The sequence below is a fragment of the Pectinophora gossypiella genome, chromosome 25 (genome assembly GCF_024362695.1).
Source record: "Pectinophora gossypiella chromosome 25, ilPecGoss1.1, whole genome shotgun sequence".
In the NCBI taxonomy this organism is placed as follows: domain Eukaryota; kingdom Metazoa; phylum Arthropoda; class Insecta; order Lepidoptera; family Gelechiidae; genus Pectinophora; species Pectinophora gossypiella.
This window is the reverse complement of record NC_065428.1, coordinates 1,389,900-1,402,169: the sequence shown is the minus strand read 5'-3', so window position 1 is coordinate 1,402,169 and position 12,270 is coordinate 1,389,900. Positions and strand designations below refer to the sequence as shown.

Sequence of the window (12,270 nt, the reverse complement as noted above, 5' to 3'; positions counted from 1 at the left end):
TGTAATACCCCATTGTCCTACATGGAATGCAATAAATAATTGAGAATTGAGTTTGGCTTACAAACTATTGCATCACGATTTAAAAATTTCATTGAGGCCGTAGCAACCCAGAAAAATAATGCATGGCTCTAACTGTGGGGTACTGTACGAACTGTACGGCCTACATGGTCCAGTGGTTGAGCGTTGGGCTCACGATCCCGAGGCCCCGGGTTCGAACCCCAGTGGGAGGATGAGGACATATCACAAAAATCACTTTGTGATCCCTAGTTTGGTTAGGACGTTACAGGCTGATCACCTGATTGTCCCAAAGATGATCCGTGCTTCGGAAGGCACGTTAAGCCGTTGGTCCCGGTTACTACTTACTGATGTAAGGATGTAGTCGTTACATAAGTCATGTCAGGGGCCTTTGGCGGCTCAGTAATAACTCTGACACCAGGTTTGATGGGGTTGGCATTCCACCTCACAAGCCACACGATAAGAAGAAGACTGTGAGGTCGCAGGTTCGAATACTTACCAGCAAACCAATAATTATCTACTTTGTTATCGAATTTGCGTTTGGATCATAAATGATCAGACAGACTGTCGCCTGACTGACCTTCCAACCCGTGAAGGGAAAACCAGCCCAACACAGGTTAGGTCACATACCTACGAAACGCATTTCTCGGGAATGTAGGATTCAATCAATCAATCAATAATACTTTATTGCACAACGACATATACAAGGACATAAACATACGAATAAAAACATAAGCACAATAGGCGGCCTTATTGCCAAGCAACCTTAGGGTGAAAGAAGTTTATGCATTGGAGCACGGGCTGGTGCAATAAACATATAAAGATACCAACATAACTAAAAAAGAATAATAAATAATAAAAACAAAACCACCTTCTTTTTATATATGTAAACAAGGTAAGGTAAGGTTTCCTTCATTTATGATGCATCATGAATTTATACCCTCGATTATATCCCAATTGAGGCAGTCGGATGTACATCCATCGCAAGATGAACTAAGTACCCACACCTCATCGAGCTTTCTGTTATCATGAATTTGAACGCAAATTCGAAAATCATTGATTTAAGACTAGTGATGTGCCGGATCGTTAAAAATGTATATCCGCGGATACGGATGTGAATACAGATATTTAGTGTAAAGATCCGCGGATACGGATACGGATACGGATCTTTATTTTCTTATTCGATAATGTTATAATTCGACAATATTATAAAATGTTATAATTTGCTAATATTGTTATTTTATTGTTATAAAAGTGATATTTTATCTTGCTTTCATTATAAAGATCTATCTATCTAAATGTTTGCAATATAAAGGTGCCAAATATTTGATTTTAAGAAATAAAAACAATTTGAATGGAATTTTACAGTTTTTTATTTAATAATTCTACTTAATCACCTGAAAAAGATCCGTAAAAGATCCGCGTGAAAAGTAACGGACACGGATACGGATACGGATATTCGGAACATCACTATTTAAGACCGTAGTGAGATTCAAACCTGTGACTACGCAGTGAGAGGCAAGCGATCCTTCCACTGGGTTACTAGGCACCATTTTAAAAGAAATAAATAGAATAAGAAGGCCATTGCAGTTCGGTCAACGTCCCTACATATTCAGTTCAAGGTATTTTTCATTATGAAGTAACCTTGCCTGGGTTCGGTTCCATCTCGTATATTAAAATGTCATCTGGTTTATGCAATTGTTGCTAAGCGGTTTTACTGAGCATACTTTTTTTTGACTTATTGTAAATTTACCGTATATGGCATTAACTACTTGGCCGGACAAATGGGGAGCGCTAAAGGCTCTCCCCGGTACAACGTTTAAGACAACAGGCCTGAATGTGTCCAGTTGGGCGCGAACCTCGGTTCAGGGCGTCGTTTGAGAGGAAAAATATTTGAAAGAATTAATCGACCCTAGCGGGTTGATAGCGATAAGCGCTGAATGAGGGAAATCGTCGACTACGCCGGCGGGGTCGGTATCGGGGTCCTGAAGTGTTTGGTGTCGCGAGCTGATTGGCTGCCTTTATGGCGCTGATCATACACAAACTATATAGTAATAAGTAAATTGATATTTGTTTATTTTTTTAATTTTAATTTCATATTTGTCAGTCAAGGATAAATAGAGACTGCTTTTTTAATTTAATTACTAATTTTTTGATGCTATGTACCTACACTGTAATTGTCATATCTAAACCGCTTAAGTTAGACGCTTGAAATTTGGCATGCAGGTGTACCTTAGTTAACTTAAAGCTTAGTTGCAACAGGATATTGCAAAATTCCCACGGAAACGGGAGTTAGCGGGAAAGAAACATTTGTATGAAAAAATCTAAACTGCATAAGTTAGATGCTTGACATGTGATATGCACTCCCACATACACAAAGATCTCTCTTTTATAACACGCCACGCGGACGAAGTCGCGGGCAAAAGCTAGTACATATACTTATAAGTCTTAATTTTACTAATTGTCTTAGTTGTTAATGTATTATATATGCTGTAGTAGTACTTAATAAATAAACAACGTAAAGGCCATTTTGAAAAATCACTTCCGAACGTGATTTGTTGTTAAAAAAACCTCACAATAGACGCGCTACTTTCAATCTAGGTAAGAGTTTTAATCGACTATTCGCATTTTTATTAATAACACCACCTACATTAACGATATGGCCAAACGTTGATTGAAATATCATTGAACGTTGACGTTTCAACGATATGGACAACTTAAGTTGGCTATTTCATGAAATATGACCATTTCATGACATGGTCGAACACATCATGAAATGGCCAATTCTACGATCTAGCCACGACTTAATATACTATACAGCTCTGCCTACCCCTTTAAAACTGTTTGCCTGTTAACTTTTCAACTCGATCACTTTTCCAATATTCCGATATAGGCAGCCTTGTTGATGAGCTCGGTGGCGCAGCAGTAAACGCGCTCGGTCTGCGATTGTTGAAGTTAAGGAACTTTCGCAAAGGCCGGTCATAGGATGGGTAAGTTGGTCACGTTAAGTCGTTGGTCCCGGCTGCATTAGCAGTCGTTAATAACCACCAATCCGCACTGGGCCCGCGTGATGGTTTAAGGCCCGATCTCCCTATCCATCCATAGGGAAGGCCCGTGCCCCAGCAGTGGGGACGTTGATGGGCTGATCATGATGAGGCGGCCTTGTTACATACTAGTTTCACCCAGACAACTAGAAGCGGATAACTGGCAGATGCGGCCTTTCAACGCTAATTCCATTAAATTACTTATAATGCGGTAAGTTACAGATTTTAACTGGATTGAGTTAGTAACTGGTTTGGTGTGGGATGTGTTGTCTTCTTCTATCGTGTAGGTTGTGAGGCGGAGTACCAATCTCATCAACCCTGGTGTCAGGGTTACTATTGAGCCGCCGAAGGCCCCTGACATGGCTCATGTAACGACTACTTACTCACATCAGTAAGTAGTAAACTGTTTTGGGAATAAAGTTATTCTATTCTAGTACCGGGACCAACGGCTTAACGCGCCTTCCGAAGCACGGATCATCCTATTTTCGGACAATTTGGTGATCAGCCAGTAATCTCTTAACCAAGCTAGGAACCAAAAAGTATTTTTTGTGGTATGTCCCTACCGGGAATCGAACCCGGGACCTCCGGATCGTGAGCCCCACGCTCAATCACTGGACCACGGAAGTCGTTACGTGGGATGTTTTATGATTATGTATTATCATCTCCATATCTCGTGACTATGGAGTCCCGGAGTTTTGGAAGGCGTGCGTGGGGCCGAAGCCAACACGTAGAAAACAACAACAACATAAACAGCCTATATACGTCCCACTGCTGGGCACAGGCCTCCCCTCAATCAACCGGAGGGGGTATGGAGCATACTCCACCATGCGGGTTGGTGGAGACGTAGAGGACAATTTAATGTAAATGTGATTTTTACACATGTATAGTTATAACGAACTCACTTGAAGAGCGTTGGGCTCACGATCCCGAGGTCCCGGGTTCGAATCCCGGTGGGATATATTACAAAAAATACTTCGTGATCCCTAGTTTGGTTAGGACATTACAGGCTGATCACCTGATTGTCCAAAAAGTAAGATGATCCGTGCTTCGGAGGGCACGTTAAGCCGTTGGTCCCGGTTGTTACCTACTTACTCGTACTGATGTAAGTACGTAGTAGTTACATGAGTCATGTCAGGGGCCTATGGCGGCTCAATAATAACTCTGATACCAGGGTTGATGGGGTTGGTAATCCACCTCACAATCCACACGATAAAAGAAGCAAGTTCTTCCACCCTAAGGTTACCTGGAAGAAATTGCTAACTGCTATTTAGTGATAAGGGCGCCGATTGTGCTTCTCTTGTCAATTTTAAAATTGTTTTTAGTGTTGTGTTTATATGTGCAATAAAGCGATTTTGTATTCTATTCTGCAAGTTTCTGACTACTTGTGGCTCTGGTCACCCCATTAGGGATTAAGGGCGTGGGTTTATGCACATGTATGTATGATTTGAATTAATTATTTTGTTAAGGTTGTGTTTGAATCAATAAAGATGGCGATACGGCCAAACAAAAAGCTCGGTGAGGTGAAGGTACTTAGCTCATCTTGCGATGGATGTACCTCTGACTACCCCAATTGGGATACAGTCGTGAGATTACGTTATGTTATTTCGTGTGACTCTGGATTGCACCCGTGTGCGGTCAAGGTCAAATGCTCCGTTATATACAGTCGTCGGAATGGCCTTGGAACCACGATTAAGACACGTGTGGGGTTCCGCATGACTTGATTAGAAAACCATCAATCGGTTTTTTTTTTTAATTTTTATTTTTTTTAGTTGTGTTTTATAACACACGACAGCATCACGATTGTATCCCCGAAGGGGTAGGCAGGGGTGTATTGTATATACAACCAATCTTTGCTCATGTAATAGAGAGCGTAATAGGGAACCCTTTAGTAAAGAAAGAAAGAAAAAGAAAGAAACATTTATTACTTCCGGACACCACAGACACAGACGGACAGGCACATTACATTCAACACAGGACAGAAACCACACGAAAATCAATACAGAGAAAAAAACAAAACAAAAAGAAAACCAAGAAAGTAGTACTGCCGTTAATCGGGCAAAAATCCTGAAGAACTTGTGACGTAATAAACGTATTTCTTTCTACCTTTTATCATCATCATCATCTCCCTGGCATTATCCCGTTTTTCACAGGGCCCGCTTACCTAACCTGAAGATTTGACAGGTCCGATTTTTTAGAGAAGCGACTGCCTGTCTGACCTTCCAACCTTCTACCCCCCCTCCCCTTCTTTCTACCAATGATATCAATTAAAAAAAACATACCAACATTAAAAAATAAACATTTGTTTTGGCAAAACCGTGGTAATAACAATAAACAGTCTATCACGAGAGAACATAATTAGAGGAAATTTTGTTACGGAACCCTCACGAATGTGAGTTTAACTTACGCTTGGCCGGTTTTTCGTTTGATCCCGTCCCCAACCGTACCAGGAAGCAGGTGCCCAATAGTGGGTTATTACACGACGTTTATGTTATCTATGTATACCTATTATTTGTATGTTTGTATGATTGTAAGTACCTCTCAAACATACCTATTTGGCTTCAGTAGTAGCATAGAATAAGGAATAATACTACGTATAGAACGGCAACTCTCCGCTCCCCACCAGCGTCTGAGCTAGGTTTACCTCACCCCCGAACATCGTTTAGACTTGAATCGTATGGGGTCAGACGTCACACACACAGATGAGCGTGTTCGATGATATCAATGTGTAGTGTCTGTGTAAAGCGAGGTTGTTCGTATGAAGTGTCCGGGGTGTGGTATTAGTCTGGAAGAGAATGTGGAGGAAGCAAGAGAAGTGTGTCAATGTGTACCTTATGGTCTCTGGTTATACATATATAAACAGACTATATGCGTTCCACAGCTGGGCACAGGTCCCTCCTCAATCAACCGGAGAGGGTATGGAGCATACTTCACCACGCTGCTCCACTACGGATTGATGGAGGTGTTTTAACAGCTAAAAGCCAGGATCAATAGCTTAACCTACCTACCTACCTTACCTTTTATTTTCGCATGTCATGATTGTTACCTGTTGTGTGTACCTTTTGAATAAATAACATACATACATACATAAACTCACGCCTATTTCCCACCGGGGTAAGCAGAGACTATAGAATTCCATTTGCTTCGATCCTGACACACTTCTCTTGCCTCCTCCACACTCATCAATCGGTTCATACACGCACGCCGGTTCAGAGTAGATCGTATTGAACCTTTTCTAAGGACATCTCCAATTTGATCATCGTAAGTCCTTCTCGGTCTTCCTCTGCCAGCCCTACCAAATCCGAAAAAAAAAACAAAAAACAAAAATTTTCTGTAAATAAATAAATAAACGCACCCTCCGAAGCTCGGAATCACCTTTTTGTCGGACAATCAGGTAATCCAAGTCTTCAAAGTTTTTATCAAAGAACAGTGATTTCACACCTAATGGTTTACAACAACGTTTATGAGTAACTGAATGTTAATTTTTAGTTAGCACCAGCAATATTTCACACGAACCGATTACAAACAAAAAACCCGTTTTTTTTTCGGGTGATATATTGTAGGTTTTCCTCTGACATTTGTAACTTCTTGGCCGGACAAAAGAGTACTTAAATATGTCAGAAATCAGAATCATTTATTCATCGTATTTATCATGGATAAACTTGTTGAAGGTCAATTTAACATATTTGAATCTACGTCATTTCGCAAGGTGTTATGGCTGAGGAGAAGAAATTACAAGAAACTGCAACAGCAACACATCCTTTAAATCAATGTAAGTATACATTACAAGTTATTTAATAACTAGAGGAACACATTTAATACCAGATATTTTTAATATTTAGGTAATCATTATTCTTATAATAAGCTATTTTACATAAAGTAAGCTTCACATGAGCTTTAAAATTGTCTGTCAATCCAAATATTATCTGGTAAGTATTTTATTGTAAAACCGTATACATAATAATAACCCTGAACCGGCGTGCTTGTATGAAGCGATTGATGAATGTGGAGGAAGCAAGAGAAGTGTGTCAGGATCGAAGCAAATGGAATTCTATAGTCTCTGCTTACCCCGGTGGGAAATAGGCGTGAGTTTATGTATGTATATATGTGTAAAAGATGAATTTAATGTACTTAATCTAGAATTTTGAATATCAATTTTATTTTTATTCCTTGTATTGTAAGTGTTGATATAAGTATTACCAACCCGCGAAGGGAAAACCAGCCCAATACAAGTTAGGTTACATAACTCCGAAAATTTCTCGGGAATCGTTATAGCAAAACCAACTTACCAAAGTATATGGTGAAGTCGAACCATCACCTACGTAATTGGGGCTGAAAGGAGTCGCCATACTGTGAATGTGGTCACCCGGATCAAACCCTATCTCACATAGTGAACGAGAGCCCTCTACACCGGTTCCCAGGTGGCATAGCCGAGCTGCATTGTGTGACGGATGCGGCAGAGACTTGGTTGAGGGAGCTTAAACTAGATATATGATTATGATTCACGCAGGATATTTTTTTCCATACGCAATAATAATAATATAGTGGAGCCGTGTTAGCCTAGTCGGTAGCGCTCTTGCCTCTCACTTTGAGGTCGCAGGTTCGAATCCAGCACATGCCTAAAACGATGATTGTCGAATTTGTTTTCGAATTCATGTTTGGATCATAAATAATTATTACGTGCTCAGCGGTGATGGAAAACATCGTGAGGAAACCCACATTCCCGAGAAATGCATTTTCGGAGGTATGTGACCTAACCTGTATTAGCTGGTTTTCCTTTCGCTGGTTGGAAGGTCAGACAGGCAGTCGCTTCTGTAAAAAACCGGACCTGTCAAATCTTCAGGTTAGGTAAGCGGACCCTGTTAAAACCGGGATAATGCTAGGGAGATGAATAATAAAAAAAATATAGCAAAACGTTCAAAGTTTTTGAAAAATGTGACATAAGTCACATTAAAAGTAAGAACGTCAGAACACTAATACGATTCCTGCGGTTTTACCCGCATAGCATTTTACAACCGTATTAAAATAAAGCTTGCTTACAATATGTGAGCCAAATATAGCTTGCTTGCTGTTAAAATTTCTACGTATTTCTAACGACTGATTCTGTTTGCATTCCGAATGTATGAATTCCGTTCCAAAGACGGTTACGCGACTTTCGCATAGTGAAATGGGAGGGTTATGTACGTTAAGATGTCAATTTAAATATAACTATAACTATTACTGAGGATTTGAGGAGCTCGGTGGCGCAGCGGTTAACGCGCTCGGTCTGCGATTGTTGAAGTTAAGCAACTTTCGCAAAGGCCGGTCATAGGATGGGTGACCACAAAAAAAAAGTTTTCATCTCGAACTCCTCCGTGCTTCGGAAGGCACGTTAAGCCGTTGGTCCCGGCTGCATTAGCAGTCGTTAATAACCACCAATCCGCACTGGGCCCGCGTGGTGGTTTAAGGCCCGATCTCCCTATCCATCCATAGGGAAGGCCCGTGCCCCAGCAGTGGGGACGTTAATGGGCTGGTGATGATGATGATAACTATTACTGAACATTTTTTTATTTGACGAGACTTAATGTAGGTTTGACGCAGATGGCATTAGCTACTTGACCGGACAAATGGGGAGCGCTGAGGACTCTCACCCGGTACAAAATTTAAGACAACAGGCCTGAGGGTGCCCAGTTGGGCGCAAACCTCGGCTCAGGGCGTCGTCTGTGAGGCTGTGATATTTGAAAGAATTAATTATTAAGTCCACAGTTTTCTGTGTTCAAAGAAGGATCTTATTAAATTCATTTTTCAAATCAACATAACGCAAACAGCCTATTATACGTGCCACTGCTGGGAACATGCCTCCTCTTAATCAACCGGAGGGGGTAGGGAGCATACTCCACCACGCTGCTCCACTGCGGGTTGGTGGAGGTTGCTTTTTATTAGTTATAATAATAATTAGATAATAATAATATAGAAAACGAACTTTCTGTTCAGTAATACTTCAGGACCCCGATAGGTACCTACCGACCCCGCCGGCGTGGTCGACGATTTCCCTCATTCGGCGCTTACTGCTAGCGACCCACTACGGCCGATTCATTCTTTCAAATATGATCCCCTCAGACGACGCCCTGAGCCGAAGTTCGCGCCCAACTGGCCATTTGTCCGGCCAAGTAGTTAATGCCATCTGCAGCTAAATACGTCACTTCGCAAAAAAAAAACTAGCATATTGTATGATGTACTAAAAAAAAATTAAAGGCGTGATTCACTATAGGTTGATAAACTGAGTGAGAGTATAACTATCTGCCAGATAAGTTATTGGTATGCCATCAAATACTTATCAGAAAGTGGTAAAACAGTAAATCTAGCTAGAGAGAGATTTTCTTGCAGCTTCTTTTCCCCGGCTATACAGGTTGTGAGAAGCTGCAGTAGTTTTAGGCGGATGAGACGTTCGTTATGTAAAATTGACGATTCAAAGTGTAACTATGTTACCTACTGAATAAAGATATTTTTGATATTGAATTTGAGTAGCCCAGTTGGTAGAACTCTTGCCTCTCACTTTGAGGTCGCAGGTTCGTATCCAGCTCGGACGTAAACTAATTATTCTCGAAATTGTTTTGGAATTTATGTTTGGATCATAAATGATTATCACGTACTCAGCGGTGAAGGAAAACATTGGGAGGAAACCCACATTCCCGAGAAAAGCATTTCGGAGGTGTGTGACCTAACCTGTATTGGGCTGGTGTTCCTTTCGCAGGTTGGAAGGTCAGACAGGCAGTCGCTTCTGTAAAAAACCGGACCTGTCCAATCGTCGGGTTAGGTAAGCGGACCCTGTGAGATATAGGATAATACTAGGGGGATGATGGTAAAACTGTAAGTCTATATATAAAAAAAATATAATTTGTATTCGTTAGTCTCGCCAAAACTCGAGAACGGCCGAACCGATTTGGCTAATTGTAGTCTTCAAATATTCGTAGAAGTCCACGGAAGGTTCCAACGGTTATAAAATAATATGGAAAAAATGGTCATCAAGTTTAGCATAAAACTTACCTTTAATCGCCGCAAAAGGTGACGCAATACCACCAAACTGTTGCAATGTACACCACAAAACTCACTAAAAAGTCCTTTAAAATGTTACTTTATAGCAAAATACAAGAAATATTGTATTCTGTGAAAAACATTTAACATCTTTCTAAAGAAAAACTCCCGTTTGCGTTACCACGTGGTCGGAATCCTGCGCATTCACTCTATTGGTCACTTTAAATTTGAAATGTCGAACCGTCCGTTCGATCCCTAAAGACAAATAGTGATGTGTGCACTCCGGAATCAGCGATATCGATAAAAATTAAAATTTAACTTTTCAAATTCCGAATATCGCACGACGTCGCTACGCGCTTGCGCTCTTCGCAGTGACGTTTCTGCGACTGTGAACGTACTTTATCAGTATTTAAGACTTATATCAACATAACGGGTACCCAGTGTTGCGCAGTTGATATCGATTTATCGATGAATATGCATTTCGTGAATTTTGATTTTGTCCACGTGGTGGGATTTGCATTGCAAAATTACTCGTAATTGGAACCTTGGAATTCTTTCCTTAGTCTTTTAGGTTGATACGTACCTATGTGTCTTATTAACCTATAAGTAATGAGTGCCTACATTTTTCTTTTTTTTTTGTGTTCATAATCAGTGTCACTAATGTGTATTTTTTTTTTTGTGGAATAGGGTATTTGACTGGGTCAAAGATAAATTATAAAATGCTAATCTAGAAATACAAAGCAGTCTAATAAGATGATAAAAAATCAATCTCATTTTACTTTTCGGATTATTTTCGAATTTAATTTATGAATGAAGTAAAAATGAGTTCGACGTTTGACCGTTTCTATTGATGACGTCACAGGACAGTATTTCCATACAAACTCCAAGGAAAACTTCCGTTTTGACGTTTTGTAAAAAGTAACTCAATTATTATTATTATCAGCCTGTCACCCCACAGCAAGGCAAAGGCCCTTCTCCCTTTCTTCCACTTTTCTCTTGGTAGGAGAAGATGATGAAGAAGAATCCCCTTCCTCTCAATTCAAATAAAATAAAAGAACAGTTACAAAAGAGACCGTGATCATGGCACTTGCAACGAAGTTGCAACAAGTGTCGAAATATCGGAAGTCTCATATCCCTGATTGAAACGCGGTAAGAACCCGTTATTATGTGTTTTAATCGGATTAAGGCTGCCATTTGCCATGTAACTAGTAACACATGTGTTACATGTAGTACTCGTGACCGTACGAACTGGAGATGTCCTTAGAAAAGGTTCAGTACTACCTACTCTGAATCGGCGTGTGTGTATGAAACAATAAAGTATATTTGGTTTGATTTGATCATAAATGATTATCACGTACTCAGCGGTGAAGGACAACATCGTGAGGAAACCCACATTCCCGAGAAATGCTTTTCGAAGTTATGTGACCTAACTTGTATTGGGCTGGTTTTCCCTTCGCGGGCTGGAAGGTCAGACAGGCATTCGCTCCTGTAAAAAACCGGACCTGTCAAATCTTCAGTTTAGGTAAGCGGGCCCTGGGAAAAACGGGATAATTCTAGAGAGATCATATAGCCAAGTCATGTTTATCATTTACAAAGATAATCAAATGGGTGTGTCCCGTTCAAGATAATGATAATATTAAACTATATTGTTATCTAAATGCTAGGTATTATGTTTTAGTTTATAACGCTATTTAGATAAGTTTACAATATCTGTCTGCCTGATTATATTTTCATAGGTTTTCATAGACATACATACCTTCCTGAATATATCGTGTCTTTGCAGTTTGACGCTAAAATAATTGGTGTCTTATTGACAAAAGCAAAAGGGGCAAATCTGAGTCACCAAAAATTTCAGATACGTCAGTTAGAGACATCAGCGACGAAATAAAAGTCATAAAAATGAATTTAAGTAGTGGTTTAGAGCCGGCTCAGGAATCGAACCCGAGACACTACAATATAAGTCACGCGTGGATTTATAAAGAAAGAAAGAAAGAAACATCTATTACTGCCGGACACCACAGACACAGACAGGCAGGTACATTACATTCAACACAGCACAGAAACCACACGGAAATCAATACACAGAAAAAAAACCAAAAAAACTAAGAAAGCAAACCAAAATCATAAAAATAATAATCTTCTATCGTGTGGGTTGTGAGGTGGATTACCAACCTCATCAACCCTGGTGTCAGGGTTATTA

The 12,270-nt window shown here is 40.2% G+C and overlaps 1 protein-coding gene across 1 annotated transcript in view; it reads right to left on the bottom strand.

Moving 5' to 3' along the window:
- LOC126378181 (neural/ectodermal development factor IMP-L2-like) overlaps window positions 1–10,447 on the bottom strand; it is a 112,864-nt gene extending 102,417 nt beyond the window's left edge. The window contains exon 1 of the mRNA XM_050026382.1: window positions 10,083–10,447. The gene's annotated coding sequence lies outside the window, so the exon portion shown is untranslated. The remainder of the gene's footprint in view (window positions 1–10,082) is intronic.
- Window positions 10,448–12,270: the final 1,823 nt, after the last annotated feature.